At 40.7% G+C, this 19,363-nt stretch overlaps 1 protein-coding gene and 1 long non-coding RNA gene across 3 annotated transcripts in view; one reads left to right on the top strand and one right to left on the bottom strand.

Annotated features, from left to right (window-relative positions):
- Positions 1–148: 148 nt before the first annotated feature.
- Positions 149–16,155, bottom strand: LOC131492615 (uncharacterized). 2 transcript variants are annotated; one of them, XR_009252180.1, is made up of 2 exons: positions 14,016–16,155; positions 149–2,026 (listed from the first exon to the last, which is right to left on the bottom strand). It is a non-coding gene; the product is annotated as an uncharacterized LOC131492615 (long non-coding RNA). The 2 variants fall into 2 exon arrangements; XR_009252179.1 differs by lacking the exon at positions 14,016–16,155 and adding an exon at positions 2,571–2,963.
- ATAD1 (ATPase family AAA domain containing 1) overlaps positions 3,058–19,363 on the top strand; it is a 75,461-nt gene continuing 59,155 nt past the window's right edge. The window contains exon 1 of the mRNA XM_058696309.1: positions 3,058–3,154. The gene's annotated coding sequence lies outside the window, so the exon portion shown is untranslated. The remainder of the gene's footprint in view (positions 3,155–19,363) is intronic.

Here is a 19,363-nt window from a genome sequence, read left to right on the forward strand (position 1 = left end):
TTCCTTCGCAACTACTGAAAGTTATGTCGTCTCCTTCTGTTTAGAAAAATCTATGTAAATATATGAATAGTTTCAAAATTAAATCCGATTTTCCAACTGACCACAATATAAAATTAGTGACGACAAAAAACAGGAATAAGAGCAATAATGATATTATCTACCACCAGTTTTTATTACTAACATTTGTTGACAACATTCAGAAATGTCTAATGTTGAAGTCGCGGTAAAAAGTTTAATTCCAATTCTAAATGTATAAGGAGGCAAAGTTCTTCCAAGTTGCGGGGTAAGCTAGCAAGTAAGTTTAAAGACCCCCATCCTACAGGAACGTTCGTATACGTCATACAAACACATACACAGGGATGTGCGCCCAAGTATCTGAAAGAGCAAAAAGTCAGAACCTAAACGTCCATCAATATGTTCAAGTAAAATGTGATATTTTCATGCAATAGAGTGTTACATACCAGGTTAGAAGGACTAGATTAATTTATCAACATGGGAATATCTCAAAATTTACCAGACTGTAGTTAAATGTCATCCTCAGACTTACAGTGGGTTCATCTTTCTCTCATTCCCTATCCTCCTCACAACAGAGAAACCAGTCCAGGAGGCAGGAGATCCACAGGCTGTGTGACATCATCCAAACCTTGACCCTGGAACAGAGAACTTTGAATGGGTGTGCAACATGATCATATCGCCGTTACCATCCTGAAGGCTCCACAGTTGTCTGAGGCATTTTAATGACCACCCCCTGCAGGGAGTGGGGGAGGGGTATGAAAAGGGCCAAAGAACCAATCAGAAGGAAAAGAATTTCCCCATCGTCTTTCTGAAATCTCTACTTGCCTGGAAAGAAGTAAGCTATTTAGGGTGGATACAGGAAATAATGATCTTGCATATATCAAATGCTGAGAAAAGCAGAAAGTGACTCCTGGCAAGAAATTAATTTCTGTGATAATAAAATCACAGTTCACGAGTTGGCTTCTGTAAGAATGCAAAATCCATAATGCCCACCAATGACAATTAAGTTCCTTGCCTATTTGCATGAATGTCGTTCCTCTTTCTGCTTAGAAAAATCTACTTAATGCAACTACGTGGATGGAACTGGAGGGTAATATGCTAAGCGAAATTAGTCAGAGAAAGACAAAAATCATATGACTTCACTGCTATGAGGACTTTAAGAGACAAAACAGATGAACATAAGGGAAGGGAAACAAAAGTAATATAAAAACAGGGACAGGGACAAAACAGAAGAGACTCATAAATATGGAGAACAAACTGAGGGTTACTGGAGGGGTTGTGGGACGGGGGAATGGGCTAAATGGGGAAGGGGCAGTAAGGAATCTACTCCTGAAATCATTGTTACACGATACGCTAATTAGGATGTAAATTTTAAAAAATAAAAAATAAAATTTAAAATAAAATAAAAACTGATAAAAGAAAGAAAAGTCTACTTAAATATTTGAATATTTTCAAAATTAAGTCCTGTTTTCCAACTGACCACAATATAAAATTAATGACAACAAAAAATGGAGATAAGAGCAATAATGATATGATCTACCACCCCTTATCATTATTAACATTTGTTGGTAACATTTAGCAATCTATAAGGTCATTAAAGGACATCTATATGGTCTGATGAAGACTTCCGGCATCTTCACACTTTTTCTCTTAGGTCTCTGCATATGTGTTTTTATAGGGACAGCCTGGGGTGAGTACTATAATACAAATAATAATGAGTATTTACTGATTACATACTACTGTTAAGTGATCTACACAAATATATCTCCTGTATTTCTTACCACTTGACCCTACCTATCCTGCCTCTTTACCACAAGTACTGAAGTCACCCCTCTCTTATAACAGCTGAGGCCTTATTACCATTTCTACAGTCTTCCACCTTCAGGAATTTTCTCGCTAAGGTCCCCAGTATTCTGCAAGTCCTCTCCCAGCAGATCCATCCTATCATTTTACCAGACATGCCCACACAGGTCCAAACCTCCAGAGTGAAGCAGCCTTCATACAGGTACCCCTGCCAAAGCAGAGAGAGGGGAGAAAACAATGTTATTGGATTGACTATATACATTAACCCTGATAATGTATATTGAAAGGAAGATGTAGGGCTGTGGTCCTGGACATAAAATTAAACTGGATTGCCACTGCCGGTAAATATTTCCAGCATTTTGCTGTGCTTAATTATTTCCTATCATTCCATAATTCTCTTCGGATCACAGACTGAAGAATTTCTTGAGTCAGATACTCTGGGTGTCAGTTTACAGCAAACACTCTACCCGAGTCACCTTTTGCTTTCCTACACCCCATTCATCGCTGCCTTACCCTAAAAAGGGAGGTACTCAACTATGTATACTCAGACCATAAATTCCTTGCAAGGCTATTACTTGGCAAGTTACTCAATCTCTCGGTTTGCCAGTGTCATCCACCGTATTGTGGGGACAATAATAGTACTGATTCATACGGCTGTTATAAGGATTAAGGGAAGAGAAATGTATCTCTCCGAACAAGTCTGACACGTGGTAAACACTAAATGAGCATTCACTGTTAGCTGTTGTTATTACCGAGTGAGGAGATACAGCCTGTTCCTCTGTATTTTCCTTCTGCCATCTCAGACACCTTGCACGCTGTCCGCCATCTGGAAGCTTCCAGTAAATGCCGAATGAATGTCGAACAATTATCAACAAGTGCAAGATGGGAGATGATATGGGAATAAGGATTCCCCCAATCGTTCAGGATGTCCCAATAAATAGTACGTTTAAAAGGATTTTAGGTCTTTTATTCATAGATCTTCTGTCATACCAATGTTTCAGTTAACAGTTTAAAAAAGCAGCACTGGCCACTGAGTCACTCTAGAGTCTGGACTTGGTAATCAAATGGTCCAATCACACTGACCTGTCACATGCTTCTCTTAAGTCACATGTCCAACATTGTGACATAGCAAGAATGCTCACAAACTCCTTCTTCCACCCATTCAAAGTTCTCTGTGGCAGCAAGACTCAGGAGATGCCACCTCCCCCACGGACTAGATGGCTTCCTGGATAACGTCTCCTACAAACTAGAAGGATGCTAATCCCAGCCCAACTGGGCAAGCAACAAACCCCCCAGGGGCTTCCCGAGAACCTGCCCGATGCACAGCCCTCAGAAGGTACAGTAACATTCAGAGTCAAAACCTCATCCACACTCTCTAGTTTAAATCCTGACAACTCCTAACTACGTCGCGGTCGTCACTTCAGTGATGCTACTCCCACTCTGCACTGAACTTTCTTGAAGGCTAGAAAACAAACAAAAAAACCCCATCTTGTGTAAACCTCTGTACTTCTCACAATGCCCTGCACAGTTTTTTCCATACCAGACAGACACTCGGTTAAGTATTTATAAAGTCAACGACTGAAAGGCTACGCACTTTTACAAATATACACATAACCATACGAATATAACTTATCGGCTAGGTATAATATAACCCTTAGGTAATAATATTCATACATCACATTACGTCATCATGTCATGTTATGCAAACCTTTTCTGTCAATACTTTGGTGTGGGATATTATCTGGAAAGACCTTAATCACCATTTCTATCTTTTGTTTCCCAAAGGGAACATCAACAGAGGAAGTGTCAGTCTTAGTGAATATCCTGTGCCCTGAGGGTAGGGAGGTGGGGGGTAGGCCCACGAGACCGGTTTAATTACAAACCAAACACAGTAATATACCTTTTCTCAGCTGCGGCACAAATAACCAGAATTCCCGGAATGTGGACACCTAATTCTATCCAAGAGGCTAACTTTTCTCTTTCAAACAAGCTCTGGTGGAATTATTTTTGTCTAATGCTGCTCTTTTGATGTTGTCTAAGATGGAAGTGGCCAAGTCACAACTGGGGTTTAGTTTCGCAAATCCTGCCTATTAACTCTGGAATAATGTAACGCTTTGACAAAACTCTAGTGTGGGAGGGGGAAACAAGTGTTCTTATCCTAGAATAAGTCATGGGCTTTTATTTTCAAGGGAGCCCCAGGCGAGTCAAGCCAGGCCTTCTGGCCAGCGGGCCAGAGTCAAAGCTGGGCGCTGGCCCTGACCCGCAGGATGGTATGGACAGGTGGAGTAGGAGCGGGAGCGGGGCAAGCCCCCCAGGAAGAGACGCAAGCTGGATGAGGGAAAGGCTTTACCCTCAACGATCAGCAGCTCTTCAAAGCCAGCTCTACTGATTAGCACAAGTTCACGGAGGTAGAAGACTGCAGCAAAGGGAAAAGGAAAAGGGAACACCTGAGATGGCTTCTGTTAAGTGAGCAGAGAAGGGTCCCGCGGTTCCTTTCTGCTCCCCACTCAAGTACGGTTTATCCGGCACCTACTCTCGTGTCCTGTGTTTTACCGTGCTGTGTGGGGGAGAAGCGGGGACTGTGGCCTTCTAACCACATGCTCTTTGAAATAAGCTTCTCCAAGGCATGAAATAAATAATAAAAAGAATTGCTCCATGCAGGACGTAGGTCACTTAGCCTTGAGATTATTTACAGTGAAATCTGAAGCAAACTTAGTCAAGGGGACTAGGACCCTTGGGGCGCCTGGGTGGCGCAGTCGGTTGAGCGTCCGACTTCAGCCAGGTCACGATCTCGCGGTCCGTGAGTTCGAGCCCCGCGTCGGGCTCTGGGCTGACGGCTCGGAGCCTGGAGCCTGTTTCCGATTCTGTGTCTCCCCCTCTCTCTGCCCCTCCCCCGTTCATGCTCTGTCTCTCTCTGTCCCAAAAATAAATAAAAAACGTTGAAGGGGACTAGGACCCAAACAATCAAGCAGTAAATTAATTCAAAACACTGACATACCAGAAAATATATTTGAGGTATTATAACTAAACAATAAAAAGCACTAAGGCTACCAGTCTAGTTTTGGGGAATCGTTTCCTCTTTCTGGAAATTCAGCTAAATGTAAATTGTTAGCAAACCTTGGGGAAAACATGTTCGGTGGAACTATGCAGAACTACACGGAAAGGCTACGAGTTGGAGAGAGTGACACAATCAAGGTGGAGCGCCATGAATTTTTTTCATGAGTATTTTGGCAAATGTCTTCGATTAGCTTGGATGGCCACAACAAACTACCTTAGGCTGGATGGCTTACACAACAGAAATTTATTTTCTTATAGCTCTGAAGGCTGTGAAATCCAGTATCAAGGTGGTGGCCAATTGAATTCCTGGAGAGGGTGCCCGTCCTGGCCCGGAGATGGCCACCTTCTCTCTGTGACCTCACAGGGCACGGAGGGTGGGAGGGAGAGAGAGCATGACAACAAGTACACGCTGGTGGCCCTTTCTATAAGGACACTAATCCCATCAGAAGGGCTCAATCTCCATGGCCTCATCTAACCCCAATTACCTCCAAAAGGCCCTCTCTCCAACTACCATCATATTGGGGGTTAGGGCTTCAACATATGAATTCCAGAGAGACATGAACATTCAGTCCATGACAGCAAATAAAATATATTATTCCAGCTCTAGGTACAATGGAGTAAGTGCATTCTACCCTTTCTCACTGAATGCTGCTATAAAACCTGATGGAACACATGGAACAGCCATTTGAGGAGTCCATAAATAGAAGCAGGTGAACTGGGAAAGAAGACCAGAATTCGAAGCACCACTGAATCAGCAGTGAGTGTTTTCTGTTTTGTTTTTCCCCTGCTAGAACCCCCTGGCCTAGATGTAAAGCAGCCTAAAACTCAGGATGGGCACCAGGGCCCTGAAGAAGCCCTTCAGTTCTGTTCTGGCTCAAGGACCAGGAAAGCATTTCCTAAGGCTCAGAGAGTCTCAGGGAAGCCTGCCATCTTTTGTTCTTTCCTCTGTTCTCTAGTGCCCCAGCCCCGGGAAATCCTGCCACCCCAGCAGTAGCAATGCCTCCAACGGCAGTGGGGGCCCACAGGCACCAACATCTCTGAGGGAGGGAAACCTTCTTCTACAGAGAAGCTGTGGTCCCAGGAGGAGGTACAAATCATAGTCGGTGCTTCCTCTCTGTCCCTCCATTGCTTGGCCCCAGACACGGGCCTATCCCAGGAAGTAGGCTGTGCAACAGCAAAGCTAAAGCACTAGCTTTCTGGATATAGGACTCAAAGAGGAAGTCCAGGGAGCCGGCAAGTACCAGAGATTATGGAGAAGGAGAAACTCAGGAAAGTTAACAGGTAAAGCTGATTAGAGACTCTTAGGCTCCCCCTCAGGCTACACAAGGACAGAACAGACCTAGACAGCACAGCGAAGACTCTGGGACTGAACTGAAGAACAGACCACCACACGTGTCCCAGATTGTGGCACACACGGAAGACAGATCCAAATAGCACTGCAAATGCTTTGAAAACAGAATTGACATGGAAACTACAAAATAGTGGTTAGAATTTGTAGCCTGAACCCAACCACCTCTATGGCCTGCTAGAACAAAAATATTAATCCTGCACAGGATTTAAACAAAACCTAGAGACTTATGATATTCTAATGTTTTTTTCAATTTTTTTTAATGTTTATTTATTTTTGAGAGAGAGAGAGAGAGAGAGAGAGAGACAGAGTGTGAGCAGGGTAGGGACAGGGGGAGAAGGAGACACAGAATCCAAAGTAGGCTCCAGGCTCCCAGCTGTCAGCACAGAGCCCAACACAGGGATTGAAGCCATGAACTGTGAGATCATGACCTGAGCCAAAGTCAGATGCTTAACCAACTGAGCCATCCAGGCACCCCCAAGAGTCTTATAATATTCTTGGGGCGCCTGGGTGGTTCAGTCAGTTAAGTGTCCGGCTTCAGCTCAGGTCATGATCTTGCGGTTCATGGGTTTAAGCCCCATGTCAGGCCCTGTGCTGACAGCTCAGCGCCTGGATCCTGCTTCAGATTCTGTGTCTCCCTCTCTCTGTCCATTCCCTGCTCATGCTCTGTCTCTCTCTAAAAAAAAAAAAAAAAAAAAAAAAAAATTAAAAGAAAAATTTTTAAATAAAAAAAAATCTTCTAAATGTCTGCAATACAATTCAAAATTATTCAGCATACACAGAACCAGGAAAATCTCAACTCACATGTGAAAAGACAGTAACAGGGGACAATGCGGACATGATGTAGATGTTGGGATTAGATAACCAAGGCTGTAAAGCAGTTATTATAAAAGTGTACCAAGGAGTAAGGGGAGGGGCACTAGGTGGTTCAGTTGGTTGATTCTCTGACTCTTTATTTCAGCTCAGGTCATGATCTCACAGTTTGTGAGATCGAGCCCCATATTGGGCTCTGCACAGATAGCACACAACCTACTTGGGATTCTCTTACCCTCTCTCTCTGCTCCCCCCCCCAAAAAAAAATAAATAAATAAACATTTTTAAAAAAGGAGAGGAAATACCCTTGAATACAAACACTGAAGATATAAACAACAAAACTGAATTTTATAACTGAAAAATACAATAACCAAAATAAACTCCGTAGATGGACTCAATCACAGAACAGAGATGACACAGGAAAGCATCAGAGAATTTGAAGATAACTCAACAGAAATTATTCAATTTGAACGATGAAGAGAAAAATAATGGGAAAAAAATGAACAGTGCATCAGGGACCAATGTAACAAAACTGAAAGATCTAATATTCACGTTACTGGAGATCTAGAAGAGGAATAGAAAGAATACAATGCAGTTAAGACATATTGGAAAAGATAATTAAAAATTTTCTGAATTTTGTAAAAAACAGAAACATACAGAGTCAAGAAGCTCAGTGAACTCTGAACATGATAAACCCAAAGAAATGCATGCCCAAACATAGTATAATCAAACTGCTGATAATTGAAGACAAACAAAAAGAATCATGGAAGCAGGCAGAAAAAAAAAAGAGGCATTATTTGCAAGGCAACAACTCAATGATTGTACGTTTCTCATCAGAAACTATGGAGGGTAGCATAAAATGGAACAGCTTAAAGTGCTGGAAGAATAAAAACCAACCCTTCAACCCAGAGTTCAAAATCCAGGAAAAATATTCTTCATAAATGAAGTTGAAACAAACACATTCTCAGGGAAGGAAAACAAAGAGAATTCATTGCCACCAGACCTGTTCTAAAGAACTGCTAACGGAAGTTCTTAGAAGGGAAATTATACCATGAGGAAACCTGGAACATTGGGAATGGATGAGGAACAACAGAAATCGTAAATATCTAGGTAAACATAATAGGCTATTCTTCTCTTGAGTTCCTTAAAATACAGTTCATGTTTGAAAGCAAAAGTGTCTTATTGAACTTTCAACCTATGTAAATGCAATACATAAGACAATTGTAAAATAGAGCGTAAAGAGATCTAAGTGAAATAATGATAAGACTTCCACATTCCACTTGAAATGAATGGTAACATATATTGATTCCACATAGATTGCAGAAAATCAAACATTTATATTTTAATCCCAAGAGCAACCATTAGGGCTTTTTTTTTTTTTTTTTACAAAGATATATAGTGAAAAACACAATAGATAAAAGAGAATACTAACAAAAATTCTATGTCCCAAAATAAGGCAGGAAAGAGAAAACAGAGAAATGAGGGGGAAAATTCAAAAAAGGAAACCAACAAAAAACAAATATATCAAAGAGCCAAATATATCAAGAATTGCATTAACTGGAAATGGTCTTAAATATGACAATTAAAACACACAAAGTGGCAGAATGGATACAAAGAACATCTGAATTCAAATAAAATAAAAGGTTAAAACAAAAGGTTAAAAATAAAAGGATGGAAGAATATATGCTATATGAGCACGAACCAAAACAAAGTGGAGCAGCTATATTAACATCAAAGTAGACTAAAGAGCAAAAATAAACCAAAATTATCAAAAGTTGGAGCATTACCAAATGCATGAACCAAAAACTAAAAGAACCGAAAGGAGAAACGGACACAACTACAATTACATTTGGAGATTTCAACGCTCCTCTCTCAGCAATGGACAGAACTAGTAAACAAAGTTGGCAAGGATACAGAAGAACCGAACAACACCACCAACCCAACTAGATTCAACAGATATTTACAGATTGCTCCACCCAACAATAGCAGATCATTTCAAATGTATGTGGAACGTTCGCCAAGACTGACAATATCCTGGATCATAACACCAGCCCAAAAACTATGTGAAAGAATTGTAATCACACCAATTATGCTCTCCAATCATAATGGATTTAAATTAGGATTAAATAACAGGAAAAATGAAAAGAAAATCTAACATGTGTAAACGACACCCTTGTAAATAACTTATGGTCAAAGAGAAGTCAAAAGAGAAAGGTAAAAATATTTTGAACTGAATAAAAATGAAAACACAACATGTCAAAATTTGTAGGCTTCAGCTAAAGCAGTGCAAGAGGGAAATTTACAGCATTAAATGCTTAGATTTAAAAAAGAAGGGGGGCGCCTGGGTGGCGCAGTCGGTTAAGCGTCCGACTTCAGCCAGGTCACGATCTCGCGGTCCGTGAGTTCGAGCCCCGCGTCAGGCTCTGGGCTGATGGCTCGGAGCCTGGAGCCTGTTTCCGATTCTGTGTCTCCCTCTCTCTCTGCCCCTCCCCCGTTCATGCTCTGTCTCTCTCTGTCCCAAAAATAAAAAATTAAAAAAAATAAAAAAATAAAATAAAATAAAATAAAAAAGAAGGAAGGTGTCAAATTAATGATCTTAAAAACACAAACAAACAAACAAAAGCAAAAAAAGAGCAAAATAAACCTAAGGCGAGCAGAAGGAAGGAAATAAAAAAGCTAGGGGCAGAAATAAATGAAATTGAAAAAAATTAATAGAGAAAAGTAATGAAAAACTGATCCCTTAAGATAAGTGAAATTTATAAATCTGAACAAAGAACAAATACAAATGACCAATATCAGGAATCGAAAAGAGGATATCACTACAGAACCTGATATAACAAGGGAATGCAAAAAGCAACTCTAAACACATAAATATGACCTAGGTAGAATTAACAAGTTCTTGAGAGCAAACTACTAAAATTCATCAGAGAGAAAATAGACAACCTAAAGAATCCTGTAACTATACATTTTTTAAAAATCTTCCAAAATAATTTTCCAGACCTAGACAGTTACACTGTAGAATTCTACTAAACATATAAAGATGAACTACCACTTTAACACAAACTATTCCAAAAACAGAAGAGGAGGGAACGCTTCCCAAGTCATGTTTATAAAATTGACATTACCCAGATATGAAAGCCAAACAAAGGTGATAAAAACCAAACAACAAACAAAACAAAAACAAACAAAAACTATAGGTTAATATCTCTTATAAACATTGATATAAAAAATCAGGGAAAACCTTAACAAATTGAACACCTAAGTATTTTTTTAATTATACACTGCCACAACCAAGCAGAGCTTATCCTGAAAAGTCAAGGCTGCTTCAGTATTTTAAAAAAATCAACGTAATCTACTTTATTAGTAGACTAAAGAAGAAAAGCTACATAATCATGTCAGCTGATAAAGAAATAGCACTTGAAAAAATTCAATATCCATTCAAGATAAAAAAAAAAAAAAGTCAGCTAACTAAGAAAGAAGGGGGCTCCCTCAACCTCATTAAAGTTCATGTACAAAAAGCTAACAACTAATATCATACTTAGCGATGAAAAACTGACCGCTTTCCCCTTCAGATCAGGAACAAGACAAAGATGTCCCCTCTCACCATCGCTATTTAATGCTCTACTAGAACTCCTAGCCAGTATAACAAGGCCAGAATAAGAGATAAAAGGCATAAACATTGAAAAGGGAGAAATGAAAATGTCCCTATTTGCAGATGACATAATTGAAACCAAAAGAAGTGACCAAAGAAACCTCCCCCTTGAACTGAGTAAAGTTAAGGTCACAGGACATAAGGTAAAACACAAAAATAATCTTATCTGCATACCAGCGGATGAACAACCAAAATTGATTTTTTTTAAAATCATTAGTATGGCTCCTAAATTATTTAAATACTTAAGAATAAATTTAACAAAACATAAACAGGATCTGTAGGCTAAAAACTACAAAACACTAATAAAAGAAATTTTTTAAAAAGACCTAAATAAACAGGAAGACATATGATGTTCAGGGATGAAAAAACTCAGCTCCCTAAGCCCATGTACAGATTTAACTCAATTCTATTAAATATCCCAGGAGGATTTTAGTAGATACAGGCAAGCTGATTCTAAAATTAACAAGGAAATTCAAAGGAACTAGAAAAGGCAAAATAAGTTTGAAAAAGAAGAATAATGTTGGAGAAATCACACTATCTGATTTTTTAAGTTATGCCATAAAGCTAGATTACCCAAGACAGGGTGGTGACAGTGGAGGGGCAGTCACATAGATCAGGGGGACAGAACAGACAACCCAGAAAGAGATCCTCACAAATACGGCCAAGTGATTTTTGACAAAGGTCCAAAGGATAGTCTTTCCAACAAAAGGTGTTAGACATTCATAAACTTAAAAATGAACCTCGACCCCAAATTCACACTTTATACAAGAATGAACTCAAAATGTATCATAGATTTAAATGTAAAATATAAAGCTTTCCGAAGAAATCTTTAGAGAAAGTCTTTATGACCTAGGTATGGCAAAGAGTTCTTACACATGATACCAAACACATGATCCATAAATGAAAAAAACTGGTAACTTGGACTCGATCCAAATTTAAAACCTTACAAAAGACACTAGCAAGAGCATAAAAAGATAAGACTAGAAGAAAACATTTGCAAATCACATACTGACAAAGGCCTTGGATCCAGAATACGTAAAGAATCCTCCAAGCTCAACAGTAAGAACACAACCAACCCAATTGTAAAATAAACCAAAGACCTGAACAGGTGTTTTGCCAAAGTAGGTTAATGCATGGCAAATAAGCTCACGAAAAGATGTTAATATCATTAGCCATTAGAGGAAATGCCTATTAAAACCACAATTCGATACCTATTAGAATACTTAAAAAAATACCGATACTGTCAAGTTCTGGTGAGAATGCAGAAGAAACGGAATGCTCGCACATTCTCAAGGAAACGTAAAAGGGTACAGCCATTGTGGAAAAGAGTTGGGCAGCTCCTCATAAAGCTAAAAATACTTTCATCATGTGACCTAGCAATTCCACTCCTCAGTATCTATTCTAAGGGAACAAAAACTTCTGCTCACACAAACACCTACACACAAATGTTTATAAAAGCTCCGGTCATAATTACCAAAAACTAGAAACATCCTAAGTGTCCTTCAATGACTGAATGAACAAACTGTACGACCACGGAATACTACTCAGCGATAAAAACGAATTACCGACGTATGCAACATCTTGGGTGCATCTCAAAGGAATGCCGAATAAAAGAAGCCAGTCTCAAAAGGTTACACACTGCGTGACTTAATTGACGTCTCATTCTCACAAAGACAAAACTCCAGGGATGGAGAACAGATCTGTGGGTGCCAGGGGTTGAGGAAGTAATTAAAAACAGTCACACAAAGTAGTTTTGTAAGATAATGGAATTGTTACTTGTCTTGATTGCGGTGGTGGTTATATGAATCTATTGTATCAAAATTCTAAGACCTATACACACATGCACTTACGCACAATTTTACCATATGCTAATTTAAAATAACACTCAAATATGATACAATGCTGTTACAATATTTGAAAACAATTTTTATCAGAATAAGACCAAGATTCAGAGGTAGCCATTAACTTCTTCTAATTTCTTCTTAGTTCTTCTTATGTTGTGGAAATATAAAATAGAACATTATTCGAACCCTAGTCTTGGGGTGCCTGGGTGGCTCCGTTGGTTGAGCGGCTGACTCTTGATTTTGGCTCAGGTCATGATCCCAGGTTCGTGGGATCAAGCCCCATGTCGGGCTCTGTGCTAGGCATGGAGCCTGCCTAAGATTCTGTCTTTCTCCCTCTTCCCCTCTCCCCTGTTTGCTTGTGCTCTCTCTCCAAAATGTATGTATGTATGTATGTATATATATATATATATATGCAAGCCAGCCTAGTCTTGCTTAGAATGGAGTTAGATATTGCTTCCAATCAACATTTTGGACTCTCATAAATGTTCATAGTAATTCAAAAGATATTCTCTAATAATGTTTGCATAAAGCTTGGAGGTTGTGAATCCAGCAGCACTAATTCACTATACTTTGTTTTTTGCTTTTAAGAAGTTCTAACAATCTAAGTAACAGATTTTTTTTTTTTTTTAATTTCAACAAATTTGGGGAAGGGCATCAGTATGAACACAGGCTCTGGAACTAGACAGACTGGTTCAAATCCTAATTCTGCCATCTACTAGCTATTTGACCTTGGAAAGCTAGTGTTACTGTTACTTTACTTCTCGGTGCCTTGGTTTCCTTGTCTGTAGATAATAATAGTACTTACTACATAGGGTAAATATGAGTGAGAATTGAGTGAGTTAAGATATGCAAAGCACTTATGGGGCGCCTGGGTGGCGCAGTCGGTTAAGCGTCCGACTTCAGCCAGGTCACGATCTCGCGGTCCGTGAGTTCGAGCCCCGCGTCAGGCTCTGGGCTGATGGCTCGGAGCCTGGAGCCTGTTTCCAGTTCTGTGTCTCCCTCTCTCTCTGCCCCTCCCCCGGTCATGCTCTGTCTCTCTCTGTCCCAAAAATAAATAAAAAGCGTTGGAAAAAAAAAAAAAAATTAAAAAAAAAAAAAAAAAAAAGATATGCAAAGCACTTAGAATAGTGCCTGGCACATATTAAATACTATATTGAGTGTCGGTTAAAGAAAATGCCCATTTGTCAGTTACATTACGGTATAAGTATGCCACAGAACAGCAGAATTGATGAAATATCCAAATATACCAGCATGACTCAAGTGAAATTTTACCAATTTATTAATTAATATAATAAAGATTTCATTGTAAGTTTCTGCGCTTGAGTCTCTCCCTCAAAACCGTGACAAACTTTGGCTCGGCTCTTGTGAGGATGATGAACGGGCTTCGTTAACAGCAAGTTCAGTAGGTATCTGACTGGTGGCTGCCAGGACAAGGGAGCTAGTCTGACTCTGAGTTGTGCTGATACGTCTGTAGTGTCCTCACCAGTCATACCACTCTGAAGGCATATTTGTTCCATTCTCGGTGGCGCATTCCATCGGGTGACAGACATAGCCTACGCAGCCCCGCTGGCCAGAATGGGAACAGCAGATCGAAGTTCTAGGGGGGAAGGAATTCGGCTCTGTAAAAGGGCGAACACAGAAGAGCTCTTCAAACATGACCTGGGCTTCCCAACAGTTGGGAATCACATCACTGGGAATGTTCCATTAAGTTTTATGACCAGTTGGTGGCACAATTTTGATAACAACCACCACAGTCATTTACTAAATGCCTATTGTGTCTGTCCTAGGTCCTTTACATACAGTATCTTCAATCCTCCCCAAACTTATAATGTAGTCACTATTCACAAGTTATAGGCAAGAAACTAAGGCTCAGAGAGATTAAATTTCCTAAAACACATAGCTACGATGTGGCAAGGCTATGATCTGACCCAGGTCCCCTCAATTCCATAGCAGACATCCTTTCTACAATTCTAAACTGCCTTGAGTTGAAGAGTCAATGACATTTAATATTCCTTTCAATCCTGAGAGAATGTGATTCCGGGAAATTCTACCCTTCTAAATCTCTATCTAGATCTTCCCTGTTTCTATGACACTGGAACAGCAGGTGTCTTTATCAAGGGGAAAAATGCACGTCCTATCTTTCTTAATGTTGGTTTCTCACTTGAGTAAAGAGATGGGTTACAAGCTTAACCCACCACTCAGCATGTCAATAGTCAATGAAATTAACAATCAACTGTACTATGTAGAACAGGTGTGGCATTTCTTACTCCTGAATTTACTTCCTAGAGAATGAGATTTTAAAATCTTTAAAAAAAAAAAAGAAGAAATATTTTTTCTGTCAGTAAAAGTTCCAAATGAACAAGTAAGTGGCGATAAATCTGTGTCCTCGCCCCTCCACTCTTCCTCTTTAGCTCTCTATTAAAACATGATAAATCTGTCACAGTCATCTCTCACCAACTGGAGGTAGTAACAGATACATTCCTGAAAAGTGTCCTGTTAGCTAAAACCTTCATTGGCAAGTTCCGGGTTTCATGGAAAATAGGGAATTTACAAGAGAATCCAACAATAATATTGATAATAAATTAAAAAAAAAGACTCTTTTCCACTCTGTTGTTCATGAGCTCATATCCTGAAAGCCATGATCTGCTGTGGGAGATGGGGTTTATTTTATATTAACCACACTTCCCTTTTTAAAAAGTTCTTGGGGCGCCTGGGTGGCTCAGTCAGTGAAGCGTCCGACTTCGGCTCAGGTCATATCTCAAGGTTCATGACTTCGAACCTGGTGTCCAGCTCTGTGCTGACAGCTCAGAGCCGGAGCCTGCTTCCGATTCTGTGTCTCCCTCTGTCTCTGCCCCTCGTCGGCTTGCACTCTGTTTTTCTCTCTCAAATATAAAGATTAAAAGAAAAAAAAATTTTTTAATTTCTTGTTGTAGCCCTTAATGTATTGATATTTAATGCTTTCTTGCATTTGCTTTCTGTGTAGTATCCTTTTTGCCAGCCTCGACAACATTCTTAGTAGCCAGCTGGTCTCTCCACAAAAGGAGGGCATGGTGTTTCTAGACCCGGCTTCCTACTGTTGTTCTCTACTGTCATCTAGGGACAGGGTGGAGAATAGGAGACCTCCTCCATCTTCACCCTGTGACCTTCAGATGGGGTAGGAGTGGGGATGAGGGGAGGGATCACTGCAGCTAAGTTCTTTGGCGTAAAGCAACGAGACCCCTCCGGACATACCAAGATTTCAGACCTTCACAAACGTGAAACCACACTGTGGAAAATTTAGGACTGGCAAAATGGTGGGTGGCTCACCAAGTATTATTACACGAATCTTGGAAATCTTCAGTACTTGATATTTTAACTATACCCCCAGAGCTAGAATTCAAATTTAGCATTCAGTTATGGGGTCCAAAGGGGGAAACATTCAAACAGAAGTCCCTCCACACTCAGGTCAGAAAGAATCATGGAGTCGTGGAATTAGGAAGCTGGTCCCACTTCCAGAGGAAGGAACCCAGAAAGCCTACCTAACATGGGACAGGCCACACAACCGGCCCTTTCATTTAGTATTCTCAGAGTTTCTCACACACCGTACCCAATAATCCGTGTCTTGTGTGTTTGAAACTATCCTGACGAGGGGCGCCTGGGTGGCGCAGTCGGTTGAGCGTCCGACTTCAGCCAGGTCACGATCTCGCGGTCCGTGAGTTCGAGCCCCGCGTCGGGCTCTGGGCCGATGGCTCGGAGCCTGGAGCCTGTTTCCGATTCTGTGTGTCTCCCTCTCTCTCTGCCCCTTCCCCATTCATGCTCTGTCTCTCTCTGTCCCAAAAATAAATAAAAAACGTTGAAAAAAAAATTTTTTAAAAAAGAAACTATCCTGACGAGGCTGTATTTGTACCTGACACCTCAGTACTGATTGGGCACAGAGACGGAATTTGGGAATGATCATGAAAACAGAGCCTCATCGACCCCACATTCCTAAAGAATGAGGAAGAATGTCCCCTGGAGAGGTTTTTAGTTGCCTTCTGCTTTTGCCTACATGTGTAAGTTCGAGTGCTGGAAATGTTTATGATTCACTCGGCTGAAGAAATATCATTATTTACTCTTCTCCCTCTCCCCACAAAAAAGTCATTGTATTTCATGACTTTAGACACCATTCACTTAACTGTTCCTCGTTTACATCCAAGAGTTCCAAGGGAGGAGCGGGGGGAGACTCCTTAAATACTAGCCTATGAGGACAACATGATAATAGACAATATAAAGCCAGTTTATCTAGCACAAGTAGAACTGAATGATGGATGGATCAGAATATGGAAGGTGGAATACTGTCCAGCCTGAGAATCAAGATCATCTAGACAGAATTCTAATGTTGCTTTCAGCTGGTTAAGAATCATTAGCATCTTGGGGCGGCTGGGTGGCTCAGTCGGTTAAGCGACTGACTCCAGTTCTGAGCAAGATCTCACAGTTCGTGAGTTTCAGCCCCGCATAGGGCTCCCCGTCCGCACACAGCCTGCTTCGGATCCTCTGTCGCCCTCTCTGTGCCCCTCCTCCGTGCTCTCTCTCTCTCTTCTCTCAAAAATAAACATTTTCAAAAAAATTAAAAAAAGAATCATTAGCATCTTGGGGCACCCGGATGGCTCAGTCTGTTGAGCATCCAATTCTTAATTTTGGTTCAGGCCATGATCCCAGGGTTGTGGGACTGAGCCACGAATTGGGCTCTGCACTGGGCATGGAGCCTGCTTAAGCTTCTCTCTCTCTCTCTCTCAAATAAAAAACAAACAACTAAACAAATAAATACAAAGAATCATTAGCATCTCAACACCATAGGGGGAAAAAACCACTGCTGGGGAGTCAACCTCTTTGTCTCCTTTCCTTAATGACCCCTTTTGTGATCCCCTGTTTACCTGAGAACACAGAAGACATAAAGAAATGGGTGTGGGCCATGCCTCTGGCACTGGGCCTCATTCAGCAATGACAGCTCCATTATGAGTCTGGAGCTCAAACTTAGTAAGCAGCAGACTGGAAAGGAGAAAGCTGTGTGAAACTCTATCAGGTATAATGTTTTGAAGCTGAATGGGACTTGATTTGTTTCCTGTACTTCTGTAACTCAAGTTACAGGCTTTTCTTTCTTCCTTTTTTTACTTACACCTTTGTTTTGTTTTTCCAGTTCCAGAAACATTGACACTAAAGAGACGAGAAAGCGATTTTAATGTTAGCTTGCCAGTCCTCTATTGCTGGGCCTTTTTAAGGTGAAAGAAGAAGGTCCAGTATGTATCTCAGTCTTAAACATCTAAAATCAGCAAGGTGTGACCTTGGCTTTGCCTTTGAAAGCCATGTACTCAAGCTCTAAACAGGACATCGCGTTTCTTTTGCTCAGCAAAACTCCTTCAATTTTAGGAGCGTTGGCCTGAGTTGCACATAGTAAATGGTTTTTTTTTTAACTGTGTTGTGCTCAAATGAATTAAATTCTATACGAAGAACAGCAGTTCTGATGTTATGACAGTCCCCAAGTGTAATAAGAAAGTGGAGTTTGCAAAGGAAAGATCAGACATGCAAAGTATCGACGTCCAAAATCTCTGGCTGTAGTTTGCAAAGGAAAGATCAGACATGCAAAGTATCGACGTCTAAAATCTCCAGTCTGGTTCAGCATCTCACTTTCACCCACTGAACTAAGTTCTTTTTCTTGTGTAAAACCCACTCAGCAATCTAAGGCAGAAAGTTTTCCCTAAACAAATAAGAAATGGGGGTGAAATATGGGATAAACCTTGAGCTTAAAAAAAAAAAAATCAATAGCTCTGTGAGGACTTGCATTTTTATAAGACGTTTTAGTCTTTAGAACTCCACGAAAGCAAGACATATAAGCTCAATAAATGGCTGTTATTAGACAGATGGGAACAACAGCCAGTATCAATAATGGTCTTTGGTGAACTGAGAAATATCCAGGTAGCTATTTTCATGGATTGATCAGTATTTTAAATGTAATTGTCTGGTGGTCATAAGGATGGAATCTTACGGGTTTTACAGAACTATCATAAATGGTTTCTTGACTACTAATCAGTAAGACTCAGCCAGATGAGTGTATTAAGATCGAGAATGAGAGAATCAAGAGGTCAGGGAGACAGGGGCACGGCCTTTTCACTAGTCAGAGGAAATATTCCCAGACAAGATGCCATGGTTAAAACTTGGGAGGTGAAGTCCTCGTGCAAACAAACAATAAGCAGATAGGAAGGAATCTTTGTCCTCACAGACTTCGGGAAATGAGAGAACATCATTTCATAGTACGATAAAAAACATCACCTGGGATGTTACAACAGCATGTTTATTGAGCACTTGCTAAGCATCAGGCATAGAGCTCAGCACTTCCCTGAAACCGTCTCATTTAATTTTCAGTGCCACTCCGTGGCACGTGTACTGCTACTGTCCCCGTATGAAAGATGGGGAAGTTGAGGCTTTATAACTTTATAGCTTGCCCCAAATCACAGAGCTAGTAAACAGCAGCTTGTCCATACAAACCCAGGTCTGTTGTGCCTCAGTGTCTATGTTCCTAAATCCCATGAGTACCAAGACTCACCCTGATGGGACTGGTCTCCGATGGACACGTTAGGAACGGACCTACCAAAGACAGAGTGATGATATACGTACGGTCAATAAAATGGTTTGAGGGGCGCCTGGGTGGCTCAGTCAGTTGAGCGGCCGACTTCGGCTCAGGTCATGATCTCACGGTCCGTGAGTTCTAGCCCCGTGTCGGGCTCTGTGCTGACAGCTCAGAGCCTGGAGCCTGTTTCAGATTCTGTGTCTCCCTCTCTCTGGCCCTCCCCTGTTCATGCTCTGTCTCTCCCTGTC

This window comes from Neofelis nebulosa, chromosome 13, assembly GCF_028018385.1.
Source record: "Neofelis nebulosa isolate mNeoNeb1 chromosome 13, mNeoNeb1.pri, whole genome shotgun sequence".
Classification (NCBI taxonomy): Eukaryota; Metazoa; Chordata; class Mammalia; order Carnivora; family Felidae; genus Neofelis; species Neofelis nebulosa.